Here is a 14572-nt window from a genome sequence, read left to right on the forward strand (position 1 = left end):
CTCTAAGCCTGAAGAGTCCTAGAGTGAATGAAACGCGGAATATTCAGTGTAGCTTAGTCGCCATATATATTTTATAACTTACTATATATATGTATATATATATATATATATATTAATAATATTTTTACGCGTTTCAGACGTTCTGTGAAGCGTCCTCGTCAGAAATTTCTCCGACACATTTGAAAATAACTTCTGACGAGGACGCTTCACAGAACGTCTGAAACGCGTAAAAACGATTTCAATGATTTAAAAACATTATTACAATGATCCAAACATAATTCTCAATGAAAAACCAAGACACTGAATAATAAAATAATTTTAAAAAATACACATTGTTGGTGACTACTCCCTTATTTAAATATACATCTTTCTTTCGTTGGAATTTCTTAACCCATTTTATATATATATATATATATATATATATATATATATATATACATATACACATATATATATAGTTATATATATATAGTTATATATATACATATATATATACATATATATATACATATATATAGTTATATATATATATATATATAGAGAGAGAGAGAGTTATATATATATATATATATATATATATATATATATATATATATATATATATATATATATATATAGTTATATTTTTTGGGGAAAAAAGAATTTTTTTTTACATTATCGACGCTTTAAAACAAGGTTCCTATAGAGTAACGTTTTTTAAGTCGTTGACAAACCCATGTTTTAAACATCTAGCAAAAATCAAATAATAGTCATATTTTCCTGAAATTTTCGATATTTATTCATTTTTAAAATAACACATATTAAAGGAATATTTCGTTAAATATATAGGAGGAAATATTTTTAGGTGCTCTACCCCTCCCCATAATTCACGTTATTAAAACTAAACAAAATAAATATAGGACCATAAAAATTTCAACATTTTTTTAAAAACTGTATGTGTGTGTGTGTGTGTGTGAACCCGTTATTTATTTTTTCACGTACTTTAAAGTTGTAAATGAAATTGGACATAAAATCAATATTATTATGTTAAAAAAGATGAACGCTTTTTCTCGATAATATTTTGGCGGTAATATAATTATTTGCATTACAAAAAAAAAACTGAATTCTAAAAATAATTATTTTTAAAAAGGTTTAAATTATATTAAATTCCAATATTCCGTGATATAAAGTATAAACAAACATTCTATTATAAGAGGTTTACAATATTGAAAAAAATATGTTCCTATAATAGAATATATGACTCTTGGTCAAATCGGAAATTCAACATCGGCCTAAAAAAATCCTTTGTATTTTATTATTAACTGTATTTTTTGCGCATTTTTCAAGAGAAGTACGGAGGCCTCTGAGTAACATTATCTTTATATGCATTAGTTTCAACAGTGCTCATTCTTTTAATTCTGGGTAGTATGAGGATTTCTGTTCAATTTACATCTGTTGGTAAAAGCTGCGCCCTTTCGTTTAAGCACAAACCGAGGGTTGTTAAGGCTGTCCTAATACTTGTTTTCGCTCTAACGGAGCTCATATGTGAATATAGTAACTTTACTTAATAGAACTTTATGTCATTCCATTTCAGGTATGTTTGTAGATTCGTCAGTGATAGTAGCTTCGAATACATTATTAAATATATGGTTAACTTTTTGTTTTACTTATGTAAACTGTTTTACAACTTCACCGCTCACTCATTTTTAATCAAATTTTAAACAATTTTTACAGGTCACCTTCTCAGTCATATTTTTTTAATAAAAATTTTCAATTTTCGTTCACTAAAACAAAAGTTATATTAAAATTGCTGGTGTTCAAAAGTCCTCAGAATTAGACATGGAACGTGAGAGACAGTTTCTCCCGATTCGCTGTTGGTTACCATAGCAACTTTTTCAACATTAACGTTTTAGAGACGATTTCTTCTGATTGTTTGTTGGTTACCATAACAATTTTTTCGTCGCCTATACCTTCATAAATCATAGCGGGAATGTTGCTAGCATGCCATCTTATCCGAGTTATATAGAGAGATTTAACAAAAGTGATGTATTTTGCCATGCTAGAGAACATAATATTTCACTTACGACGTCGCCCGTTAATTCTATTTCTCCCTATATTTGTTCCTTCTCTCGGGTTATTTACTTAATTACATCTTTTATTTGATTTTTTATTTAACCAATTTAAGAAGTTGGTAATAATTTTGTATGGAGTGTTGACAATGCGTATGATATTGAACACAAAGAAAATATTATTTTAATACAAAGCCTTGAAAAATCATGGATTACATAAAGAATGCGAGCATGAAAAGTAATATTGTTAAAATTAAACTTAGAAAAGTAAAAGGACTAATTGTTAAAACTGGAAAAGAAAAAGACAAGATATTCTAGCAAAAAAATATAATTATTTATAACTTGAAATATTGCAGCATTAAGAATTTATATATGTTAAATTAATTTTTTTAAATATTTAATGCTGTAAAATTTGAAGTTAGAAATGTATTTTATTTTTTACTAGAATATCCTTTTTTTCTTTTCCAGTTTTAACTAGTCTTTTAATTTCCTTTTCTAAGCTTAAGCTTAATCATATTAATTTTCATGCTCGCATTTTACTATGTAATACACACACACACACATATGAATATATAAAATAAGAGGTATAGGTGGTAAAAAAAAACAAGAATAAAGAGTGTTTCATATTAGTTTTGCGACGATTCCTAAATTTTTTCCGATTCCGATTCCAGGAAAATGTTGATTAACGATTCCGATACCAAGTACGATTCTGATTCCGATTCACTTGGAATTGTTGTTTTAAAATATACCATTATAGAATCGAAAGTTTGTGTAGCAAAAAAATTGGGACAGCGAAAAAGTGGAAATACAATTAAGGGAATTTCGAAAACGATTTTATATTTTTTGATGTTGCACGTTGTTCCACTGAGGGAGAAGTAATTATTTTTACAAAGAAAGAATTTTTGCGTATGTGACCTAGCTTTTTAAAATTTATTTTGGCTTGAAATTTGCGCATGATTTTTGTTATCATGATGTTATCTGTTTATTTGGGGGGGTATATTTTTTTGTCGGAGTTTATATAAATATTAACAGAAAAATCGGTAAAAGTCAAAATGGAATCCGCGCTATTTTAAATATTATTTTCAAGTTTACTTATGTTCACGGGACTGTAAACCATGGATCCGCTTACTGGTGTGTGCACCAACAATATTGAAGCCTACTGGTCTCTTATTAAAAGAAGACTTAAATACATATCGGGATCAGTAGGAGAAATGAAATGGTCTCATGTCGATGAGGCCATATATAGAGAGGCTTATAACATGAAAATTAAAAAATATTAGATAATTTTAGAACATTTTAGAGCATGTTCATGAAAAATATGGTAATTAAAAAAAATCCCAAAAACCTTTGGGAAAAAAAACATGTTTTGAACAATTGAAATTTTTATTTTTTATTTTTGAATAAAAAATAATTATAAAAACAAAAACACTAGTGTTCTCTTCGAGTAGTTTTTATTTTGGTCAAAAAAATGAAAGGTACTCATGCACCCGTGCTAAAATAATGGTATTATTTAGAAAGTCATTTTTAACGTGGGGACGGGAGGGTAGTGTGTACCTATTCTGTACTCTCACGGAACAATTTAATAAAAGTAGGTATCGTAAAACTTTAATTAAACTTGAATATACTATTTAAAATAGAACGGGCATTTTCACCTAACAATTAAATAAGTAGAGATATTGTAAAACTTTAATTAAACTTGAAAGCGCTATTTAAAAATAGCCCAAATCCATAAGTGCACTAGCACCAAATAACATTTCCCTGTGTTTCGATCTACGACATTCCATGAGAGATACGTAGCTTTTTGTTTATTTTTGTTTATCGCCACAAGTGCTAGTTTTGACTTTCACCAATTTTCCTTTAACAGACTATTAGAAACTCTTCAAACATTGGGCGAGGCACTTAAATCACACACAAAAAAATAATGGTAACGTGAGTGCATAACACCAATTTTTTTTTTTTTTGTCTTTTGTTTTGTTTGCTTTGCTTTCATTTTGTTTGTTTGTAAAATCCGGCCAAAAAATAAATAAATAAAATAATAAAATAAAAAAAAAGAATAGGAAAACAGTAATAAGAAAAGTGTATCGTAAAACGTTAATTAAACTTGAAAATATTATTTAAAAATAGCGCGGATTCCATTTCGACGTTAACCAAATTTCTTGTTAATAATAGCAGTTTTGCAGTTAAGTCCCGGCAAAGTTCGACAACTCTAAAAGGGTCACATTAATATTTTACACCGTCAAATCACGAATATTACGAATTATTAGTTTTAAAATAAAAATTATTAAAGTTTTAAAATAAAAAAAATATGTAATTAATATAAAAAAAATATTTTAATATTTGAAGTAAGCACTTGATTAAATAAAGTAAACGAACAAAATATACATTTTTATATATTTATAACTATTTATTTAACAGTAAAATGAAACAATTTTTAGAAAGTGTTTTATTGTCTTAACAGAAAAACGAACAAAATAAAATCTGAAGTAATGAACCATGTAACAAAATATAAATTTATACAAAATAAAACAATTTTCCAAATTAAACAATGCTTTAAAAGTGTATTGTTGTCTTATGCTTTTAATAGTTCGCGGAAATGTGTGTGCTTTCTCACGCTGTCTCCACAACTCGTCCATTAGATGGGAATCGAACAATTTTTCATTATTTTGTATTAATTATATAATATATTTTATATTAATTACATATTTGTTTTATTTTTAAACTTTAATAATTTTTATTTTTATTTTAAAACTAATAATTCGGAATATTCGTGATTTGACGGTGTAAAATACTGATGTGGCCCTCCTAGAGTTGTCGAACTTTGCCCGGACTTAACTGCAAGAATATCCATCCAAAACAAAACAAAAACAGATAAAATCATAATAACAAAAATCGGTGAAGCTTAGATAAGTATGCCCGGCAGACGAGCCTCATTCTGACATTCGGAAAATTTAGGTTAACAAGCGGTGAAGCTACCGAAAAGTAACCCTTTTGAATGAAGATGGATATAAACAATATTTTTTAAATTAATTTCTTAATTTTACTTAAAAACAAAATGTAAACATATATAAACAAAATATTTTAGAAAATAATTTCTTTATTTTAAATAAAAATTGATTATAAAGTATTAAAAAAATAATTATTGAAAAATATTTGCAAAGTGTTTAAATAGCTGGTTCTTTAGGATAATAGGGGCGCCTGAAAGCTCCCTTTCAACACGAAAAAAGTTTTAGTGTTTTTACTGTTTTAAAGCGCTTTTCTTTAAAAAAAAAAAGGTTTGAAACATAAATAGTGGCTAGAGTTAACTTAGAACAATAAGTGCGCATGGAGGGAATTTTTTCAGGGTTTTAATGTATTGTAATGCTTTTATGTGATCGAAAAACGTTTTTCAGCCGCTATATTCCTTACTATTTACTTGCCTCCCCACGAGGATAGAGTTAGACACAAGGTCAGTGTCTAATGTAGAGAAGCATTTATTACTAAAAAACGAAATGATGAAATATAAAAGCAAGTTTAACTAAAAGTATTTTTTTAATTCAAAGAAATAAAGAAAGAAAAAAATTCCAAGAAATTTCGAAACTCATTAAGATAAATAAAGAGTACGTTTAAAGTAGTTAATAAAATTCTTGAACATCTTATTGAATATGTAATGAGAAGTTCTATGACGGTTTTATCATACATTTTTGACAGCATTGATCTTACTTCAAACAAACAGTTCAACTTAAAAATATAAGAGAATCATAATGGAAGAATCGTAAATCTAAGGTATTTTTTTAGCGATGCAGTTCCGATTCCGATCCCTCCCCCTACAAAAATACACGATTCTTAAGATTGACGATTCCGATTAATCGTCCCACTACTACTTCATATATATATATATATATATATATATATATATATATATATATATATATATATATATATATATATATATTATTACAAGGACCCTCTGTAATAACGGTTACCCATTGGATATTGTTAAAACTGTTATTAATAAGAAGGTTTCCAATTTCTATAAACTTAAAGTAATTACGGTTAATAGATGTCCTGTCTACCTACGTTTACCTTGGCTGGGCAACATTAGTGACCGTTTTGTCAAGCAAATTTCTGTGTCTGTACAACGGTGTTATTTTGCATCTAATCCTCGTGTTGTTTTTTCAACCAGGCCTATGTTGCCGTCTATTCGCAAAGATGTTCTTCCCCCCCACCATAATAATTCTCTTATTTTTTTATTTAAATGTAGTTGCAGTGCGCACTATGTTGGGCGAACATCACAAAGATTAGATTTTCGTTTGAAACAGCATGTGCCTTCGAAAATTCGTTATGCAAATTTCTCGCCGTCGGATGTTCTGAATAATACGTATGGTTCTGCGATTTGCGACCACCTTATAAATAACCATGCGTGTGCCAGGAATTTCAGTGTCGAAATGTTCACTATTTTGAGCAGGTCGCACTCTCCATATCATTTAAAAATTCTAGAGACTATTTATATTAAGTCGATGGGACCTTCTCTTTGCAAGCAAAAAGAAAATCTTCTCGGACTTAATGTGGTCTCTATGTAATTTTGTTTCCCCTGTTTATTTTTGATATTTTTTTTCTCCTTTCCCTTGCCATATTCATGACTTTATTTATTTATTTTGTTAATCGTATTGTCCTCGATTTGGCTCTGTTGAGCGAGGATCGAAACCGGGTTAGCTGGCCTTTATTTTCATTTTTTATTTTTTAAATAATCATTATGTATATTGGTCTATATGTAACCATCATTAAATTCCGTACCCCTCGAAAGATTTTCAAATATATATATATATATATATATATATATATATATATATATATATATATATATATATATATTAACAGGCACATGTAATAAATATATTGAGGACATTGTCAAGGCTACTACAAACAAGATTGACTGCTTGAAAATAACTCCTCATTAAAAATCACAAGATGTCACTTGTGCAGTTTACAGAACCAGGTGAATTAATGACCTTATTTAGAAAGCCATTCTTACCATATAGTTGGGGCTTTGGTAACTATTCTATACTTTCAACTAAGAATTTAATAAACAAAAGATGACGTAAAACTTTAACTTGAAAATCTTAAAAGTATTGGCAAAAATCCTACCATGGGCGTTTGTTTGTTTGTTTGTTTGTTTGTTTTTATTTTTTGTGATTTGTTTATTTTTATCTACTATCATTTTAAATCCGGAGATTCGTTTTTTTTTTTTTTGTTTTTTTTTTTACATTTATAAACTGAATAGGCTTTCTCTAACTAAACACGTCCTTCTCTCTCTCTTTTTTTTTTTTTACCTTTCTCCCCCATAGCTGTGGTGTGTTCGCCGCAGCAGCAGTAGGACACTTGTTTCGCCCACAATATTGATTCTTTTTGTCTAGTCTTTTCTTTTTAATAAACAGTAAATAAAATACGTACACACACGCGGTGTCATATACTTTAAATGCATATACTCGGATAAATGTTGTTTTTCTTTTCTTTTAATCCACTTTCGCGATCTGTTCCCAATTTGGAAGTTTAATTTTTTTAATTTTTTTTTTTTTTTACAAAGTGGAGTTTTATTGGAGTCGTCTTTTTCAGGCTGGGGTTTTCACTTATTTCGTTCTTACTCCAGAAACAAAAACGGGATAGTTTGGACGAATATAATACATTAAAAGGTGAGTAATTCGATTACTAAACACACGCACACACGTGCGCGGCTAACGAATCTATGGCCCATTTCATGAATTGCAGAAAAATATCTGTAATGTGATTAGTTCCACACTTTCTTCGGTTAAACCTGCGGGGTATTCGCTGTTTTACGATTGTTGTAAAATTAGGACCGAAATTTATATTTCCTTCCTTTTTAAATTCGGTACATTTTTACATTACGTCCAACTCATCGTTCACATTCGACATGTCAAGTTTCTCGGGTATGTTGACAAGGTAAAAGGGTGTCTATTCCGAAAGCTTATTCTTAACATGCGAAGTTGGGGTGTTTATTCGATTGTTGAATCTTATTCTTTCCATTACTTTGTTTTTGGAGGTCACAGTAAAAAAGGAATTAAAACGGAACGAAATTTAAATTTCCGTTCCATATTTACAACAACCGTAAAACAGCGCCTACTCCGTAAGTGTTGCCCTTGCTTCTCCGCTTCAACCTTTCTTTCACAAACGTTATGTTGCTAGTCTTTTCTACAAATAATATTATAGCATGTGCTCCTCGGAATCGTCCAATCTATTCCCTGCAGCCAGACTTTGTGGCCACCGTGTAGATTATGCAGCCAGACTTTGTGGGCATCGTGTAGATTATGCAGCCACACTTTGTGGGCATCGTGTAGATTATGCAGCTAGACTTTGTGGGCAACCGTGTACCTTATGTAGCCAGACTTTGTGGACAGCCTATATATATATATATATATATATATATATATATATATATATATATATATATATAGGAAGATAGATAGATATATGTCTGTCAGTGTCTGCGTTATGTACGTATGGAGAAAGAGAAAGCAATTTGTTCATAGCATTTGCGATAATTTTAAACCAATTCAATTATTTATATGAAACATTTCATATACAGGCTGGTTGGGAATAGTTTTAACTTAACAAAAGAGAAGCGACACCCACATATATATATATATATAGAGAGAGAGAGACAGAGACAGAAATATGTATATATATATATATATATATATATATATATATACACGTATTGCTCTCTCTCTCTCTCTCTCTCTATATATATATATATATATATATATGTATATATATACTCCTATAAATTCGTTTTTTTTTGTGTGTGCATTGATTTTCATATTAAAAACCTTCTTTCCTATTTATTTAAAAAGAAAATACAATTTTCTTTTATATGGATCGTGCAATTACATTCATCTGAAAAAGATGTAGCTAATTTGCATATTCTTTTAAACTTTCATTTTAATTAATTCCCTATTAGTTTTTTTTTCGGTTTTCTCATGGGATAATAATCTTTAGTTAACTATTACGTGTAATTATATTCATGCAGATATTTTACATGATTTATACTTGCATAATATTTGCGTAAAAAGTTTATAGTAAACATAAAATTATTCCCATATATATTAACGTATACGTATATATTTTTGTTTAATCTATCTATATATCTATATATCTTTGGACGTAACCGTGTCTGTCTGTCTGTCTGTCTGTGTACATTTCCCTACCCAATAACTTTTCTAATTTAAAGTCTACAGACTCGAAATTTGATATACAGAGTACGGAGATTTGGGAAAATTTTGGGGGTCGTTTTCTCGCCAGAAATTTGGCTGTTAAGGGGTCAAAGTTCAACGATTTGACGTTTGGGAACTCTACCAAACTCCCCCGATAGTTTTGAGGCTAAACACTTGAAATTTTAGATATAGATTTCTTGGACATGGATCTAACTGAATAACTTGATTTGAGCCCAAAACAATAAATGTTAAGGGGTCATAATAAGGGTCAATAAAAAAAATTGACCGCTTTTTTACTTTTTTTCAGCATACCCCTCCAAATACCCGGGCAACACCGGGCACCCACGCTAGTATATATAAACGTGAACGTGTCTTTGTGTCTGTCTGTGTGTGTACATTTCTTTATGCAATAACTCTGTCAATTTTAAGTCTACTGATTCGAAGGTTGATATACAGGGTACTGAGATTTGGAAAAGTCTATGTGATCGGTTTTCGGTCAGAAATTTAGCTATTAAGGGGTAAAAGTTTAACCATTTGACCTTTGAGATCTCTACCAAACTTCTCCGACAATTTGGGGTTACAACACTTGAAATTTTAGATATAGGTTCCTTGGACATGGATCTAATTTAATAACTTGGGTTGAGCCCAAAACAATAAATGTTAAGGGGTAATTATAGGGGTAAAAGTTTTAAAAACTTTGACCTCTTCGATCTCTACCAAATTACTCGGGCAATTTCTGGTCTAAACATTTGAAATTTTACATAATGGGTATTCAGAGATAAGACAAGCTTATTAATCGGTTTTGGTCGAAAATTTTTAGTTGCCATTATATAAATGTATATATATATATATATATATATATATATATATATATGTATGTTTGCATGTCTGCCTAAAGTGTTCGACAGAGCGGACGGATTTTACCAAGTACAGTATCGTTTTAAATTTCGATCTTTCAGACGACAAATATCGAAAAATTGGCTCAAAACATTAATATCTTCACCTTCAACTGTGAACTTTTCTACAGGGGGGTCGCTTTTTTCGCCGATATTTTTGAAAGTCATCCTCTACTTTCGATTATCTAGCCTTAATTTAAACATAAGTCAATTCCTCTTTGGCGGTGGTCGTAACAGCGAAGACGTCAGATTTTTTCCCCGTTCTTTTACTCCTTCCCGGTACGGGTTCAAGCCTGCCTACCTACTACCACTTTTTTCTTTGGCTCAACAGAACTTAAATGCTAGTATATATATATATATATATATATATATATATATATATATATATATATATATATATATATATATTATGAAATGCTAGTGTGTGTGTATATATATATATATATATATATATATATATATATATATATATATATATATATATATATTCCAGTCTAATATTTTCCTGGGGTAAAGCAACCAATGATTTTTAACGAGTTTATGCAAAAGTGCTAAATACCGAAGTAGGGCAAGATATCCATTTAGTTGTTGTACATCAGCATTTTGTGCCGGACTTTTTTTTTCCAATTTTCATTACGACTTCACCAGATTTGTAGCGACGTATAAATGCTGGTTTACAACAAATAAAAAGTATATATAAATATACACAAAATCTAAAAATTAATCAGATATGACTCTTCCAGAACATTTATCGTCAAGACCAAATATCAGCTGACGTCATAATGTAAACAAACAGAAACGTAACTTATGAACGACATTATCATTATTATTTTTTATTAAAAAAAAAAAGAAATTGTGAATTAGTCCACCGGACAAATTATTCCTCATAATATAAAACAATCAATAGAGGACTGATTCTATAATAATACATACGCAATCTGCATAAATTAAAATATCATCATATTTAATCGTATTGTACAGCCAATCAACGACGGCTATTATATATATATATATATATATATATATATATATATATATATATATAGTAATTTATATATATATATATATATATATATAGTAATTTATAAAATATATATGGCGCTTAATCCTCATATATATTTCATAAATTACTAACTAGCTCTACCTACGTATTGAGCACTTTTGAATAAATACTTAAAGTTTACACATAAATCTATACTTTCGTATATTAATTTTATGTGAATAAATGATATATATATATATATATATATATATATATATATATATATATATATATATATATATTAGGTGATTTTATGAAATTGATATTTTTATTTTAAATTCTAACCTAATTTGATGTTTTTCATTTTTAGGTTACTTGTTTTTTTCTGTGTTTTTTTTTTCAAATCAGCTAATGACATCTCAGTAGTAGTATTAGAGTTCATTTATATATTTATTTAAGTATTAGGGGGCCTACACTCTTTGGTGTCATAAAAAATAAATCAAAAGACAGAAGTTTAAATATAAAGAGTTTTAAAATGCCATGAAGCATCCTCTATTTACTTGGCGTTTTTTTTTGGGGGGGGGGGCTACGAACAACGCCGGTTATATCTGTTAGGCAAAACATAATTAACGTTCTTCTTTACATTTCTACTAGCGTGAGTGCTCGGCGTCACCTGGGTGTTTGCAGGTGTGTGATAAAAGAAAAAAAAGTGCTCGGACCCATGACGCGAAGGCGAAGGTGTTAAAAAAAAGTGGTAGTTGCGAGGGGGTGGGGGAGAAATCAAAACAACGGTCGGTAACCAATGTGGAGAGAGGTGTTAAAAAAGGAAGCAGCAGGGCGGTTCAAGGTGGAAAGAGGTGTTAAAAAAAAAGAGAAATGTGTCCAATTTAGGGTGAAGAATTAATGTTTTTTTAGCCTATTATTCGATATTTGTCGTCCGAAGTTCAAAATGATACCGATCTCGTGAAAATCCGTCGCCTCTGTCGAAAGTTTTTGCGGACATACAAACACACACAAAAACAAACACACACAGGTTTTCGCTTTTATATATTAGATTTTTGTTCATGTGTCCAATTTCAAAATAATCTGCCCGCAAGTGTTTCTTTCTATAAATGTACGGATAGACAAACTGCGATACCGACTCACTGGCGATCATCGTTATTATATATCGATAGAAAGAGAGGCATCAACGTGTTACTGGCGAAGTTGTCTAACGAGCACTATAAGGCGCCAGCCCTGATATCCATACATGCCAATGTCATCGTTTAATTATGGCTTTTAAATGTGACTTCGAACTATCGACTCAAAGAAGGCAAATGTTAGCTTTCGTTTCGCTTTGGCTGAGTCATACTCACGTGTTATCCACGAAACCGAGCGAGTCAATTACAATTCGAATTTCTATTTTGTATAAACCATAATAATGATGTGAGTCTGAATGTGACCCGGGGTAAAATAATACCTCTGAAGAAAATACCAGACATTATAATTCGAAACATATTTGACAGGCTCACATACATACACATACATATCAGATTACAGACTCAAATGTGACTTTGATAGTGAGTTCGAATCTTCTACCGGCAGTAATTATCATTTCCTATATTAAAGATTGCGTAAGCATGAAACATTGCTCCCTGTAGTTAATATTAACAAATATTTTCATAAAAATATTAATAAATATATTTATAAATATATACATATATGTATGTGTGTGTGTATGTGTGTGTGAAAAAATATATACATGAAATCTAAAAAAAAAAAAAACATGGGTTTAGGCTCTATAAGCTGATCAGTCTCGAAAGACCAGGGATACTCCCTGTAGGGGCAGCTATGTGTGTAATTGTTAGGCAAGGGTTGCGCAATCTCCAAACACATCTTTCCTGAATCGGCACTGTCTGAGTCCAAGACGACTGAAAACAATGTCGAGATAAGCGGATAGCACATAAACGACGTGGAAGTCCCAAATGGTCATCCATTTATTACTGACCAATTTCGACGTTGCTTACCTTCGGTGATGGTCCTGGATATGACCTTAAACTATATCCAGTGATGAGGCGCCAGTTGCGGGCTTTGGGGAGTGTAGAGCCGCCCTTTAATTGTCATTGCTCCCAGGTCAACTCTGACCCGGAGTGGTAGTACCTGCTAGGGTCCCAACTATGGGGTAAATACAAACCGACTTGAAAACAACAAATATATTCTATTAAAAAGATTTTCTTCAAAATCTTTGGATTCGGCGTTAAATAACCTGAAAAGAGTTGGTAAGCCGTAAAACAAAAACCAACCAACCGACCTCCAGTGATCCAGCGGTAACCGGTGTGTCAAAAAATAATTAAATATATATATATATATATATATATATATATATATATATATATATATATATATATATATGTATATATATATATGTATATATATATGTATGTTTTTTGCTAGTCTGAAAGATAATAATTATTAGTAACATATTCAACAAATTTCAAGCCAGAACAATATTCCTTGAAGAATAGCGTAAATGTTATTTGAGTTCAACTTTTAACAGTATACGTTAATATTTTCTGAATCATCAACAAAAATACCACTTGAAAACAATTGAATAAAATGTTGGAAAGAATAAAGGTGTGAAATCTGTAAATACAGTTCCCCTTATCTCTATAATAGAGCCGCAACTATTCTGTAGTAAGCATTATACTTAGCTATATAAGATCTAAAATCCACGTAATAACTTTCTGGCAGTTAATGTCGAACTGAAATGAATCAACTTGAAAAATCGACCTGAGCAAATTAAGCTAATTTCAAAATCGCGCTCCGTAAAGTTTAAAATTTCAAATGCAGTGATTTGAATATTGAATTATATACCGATCATCGATGACTTAATGAAATTGTAGTTGGAAAAAGAAAGGAAACATTTGGCTATATTATTATTTATGTTAATTTCGAAGTATATTTTAAACTGTATCATTATGAAAAAAATATATACATAAATGTATACACACACACACTCATATATATATATATATATATATATATATATATATATATATATGGAGAGAGAGAGAGATAGAGAAAGAGAGAGAAGGTGTAAGTGAGAGAGATAATGGCACGAAGGGGAAACAGAAGGGTGATAGAAAGATGCAAGTTGTGACATTGATCGCTACATACACGTGTGTTTATTAAGTGAATATATGTACATATTACACATCAGATATGATCCAGATGTTTAACGAATTTGTCATGCAATTACGAATCTACAACGAATTAAACTAGTTGCATGCACCTGCTTTGCTCGTTTGTGATTTATAAAAAGTAAGGCTATGAGACCTCAGGTGTGTTGTAAACTCTAAACCCTGTGTATCGCTTTGTTACAGGTCAATATTTTTTTAATTTGGAAATTGTTATGAAACGCAGAGATTAAAAGTTGGTATACTTAAAGAGTATAACAAG

At 30.1% G+C, this 14572-nt stretch overlaps 1 protein-coding gene and 1 long non-coding RNA gene across 5 annotated transcripts in view; one reads left to right on the forward strand and one right to left on the reverse strand.

Annotated features, from left to right (window-relative positions):
• LOC145297766 (uncharacterized) overlaps positions 1 to 14572 on the forward strand; it is a 704274-nt gene that overhangs the window by 131664 nt on the left and 558038 nt on the right. Inside the window, exon 1 of one of the 4 annotated variants that reach the window (XM_080144093.1) lies at positions 7441 to 7717. The exons of 2 other annotated variants lie outside the window; for them this stretch is intronic. The gene's annotated coding sequence lies outside the window, so the exon portion shown is untranslated. Of the gene's footprint in view, positions 1 to 7440; positions 7718 to 14572 lie in introns of those variants that run through there. One more of the 4 variants, XM_080144077.1, reaches the window with a different exon arrangement.
• Positions 1 to 14572, reverse strand: part of LOC145297807 (uncharacterized) — a 325339-nt gene that overhangs the window by 72355 nt on the left and 238412 nt on the right. The gene's annotated exons all lie outside the window — the stretch shown is intronic.

The sequence above is a fragment of the Euprymna scolopes genome, chromosome 2 (assembly GCF_053919585.1).
Source record: "Euprymna scolopes isolate OS-2025 chromosome 2, ASM5391958v1, whole genome shotgun sequence".
NCBI lineage: Eukaryota > Metazoa > Mollusca > Cephalopoda > Sepiida > Sepiolidae > Euprymna > Euprymna scolopes.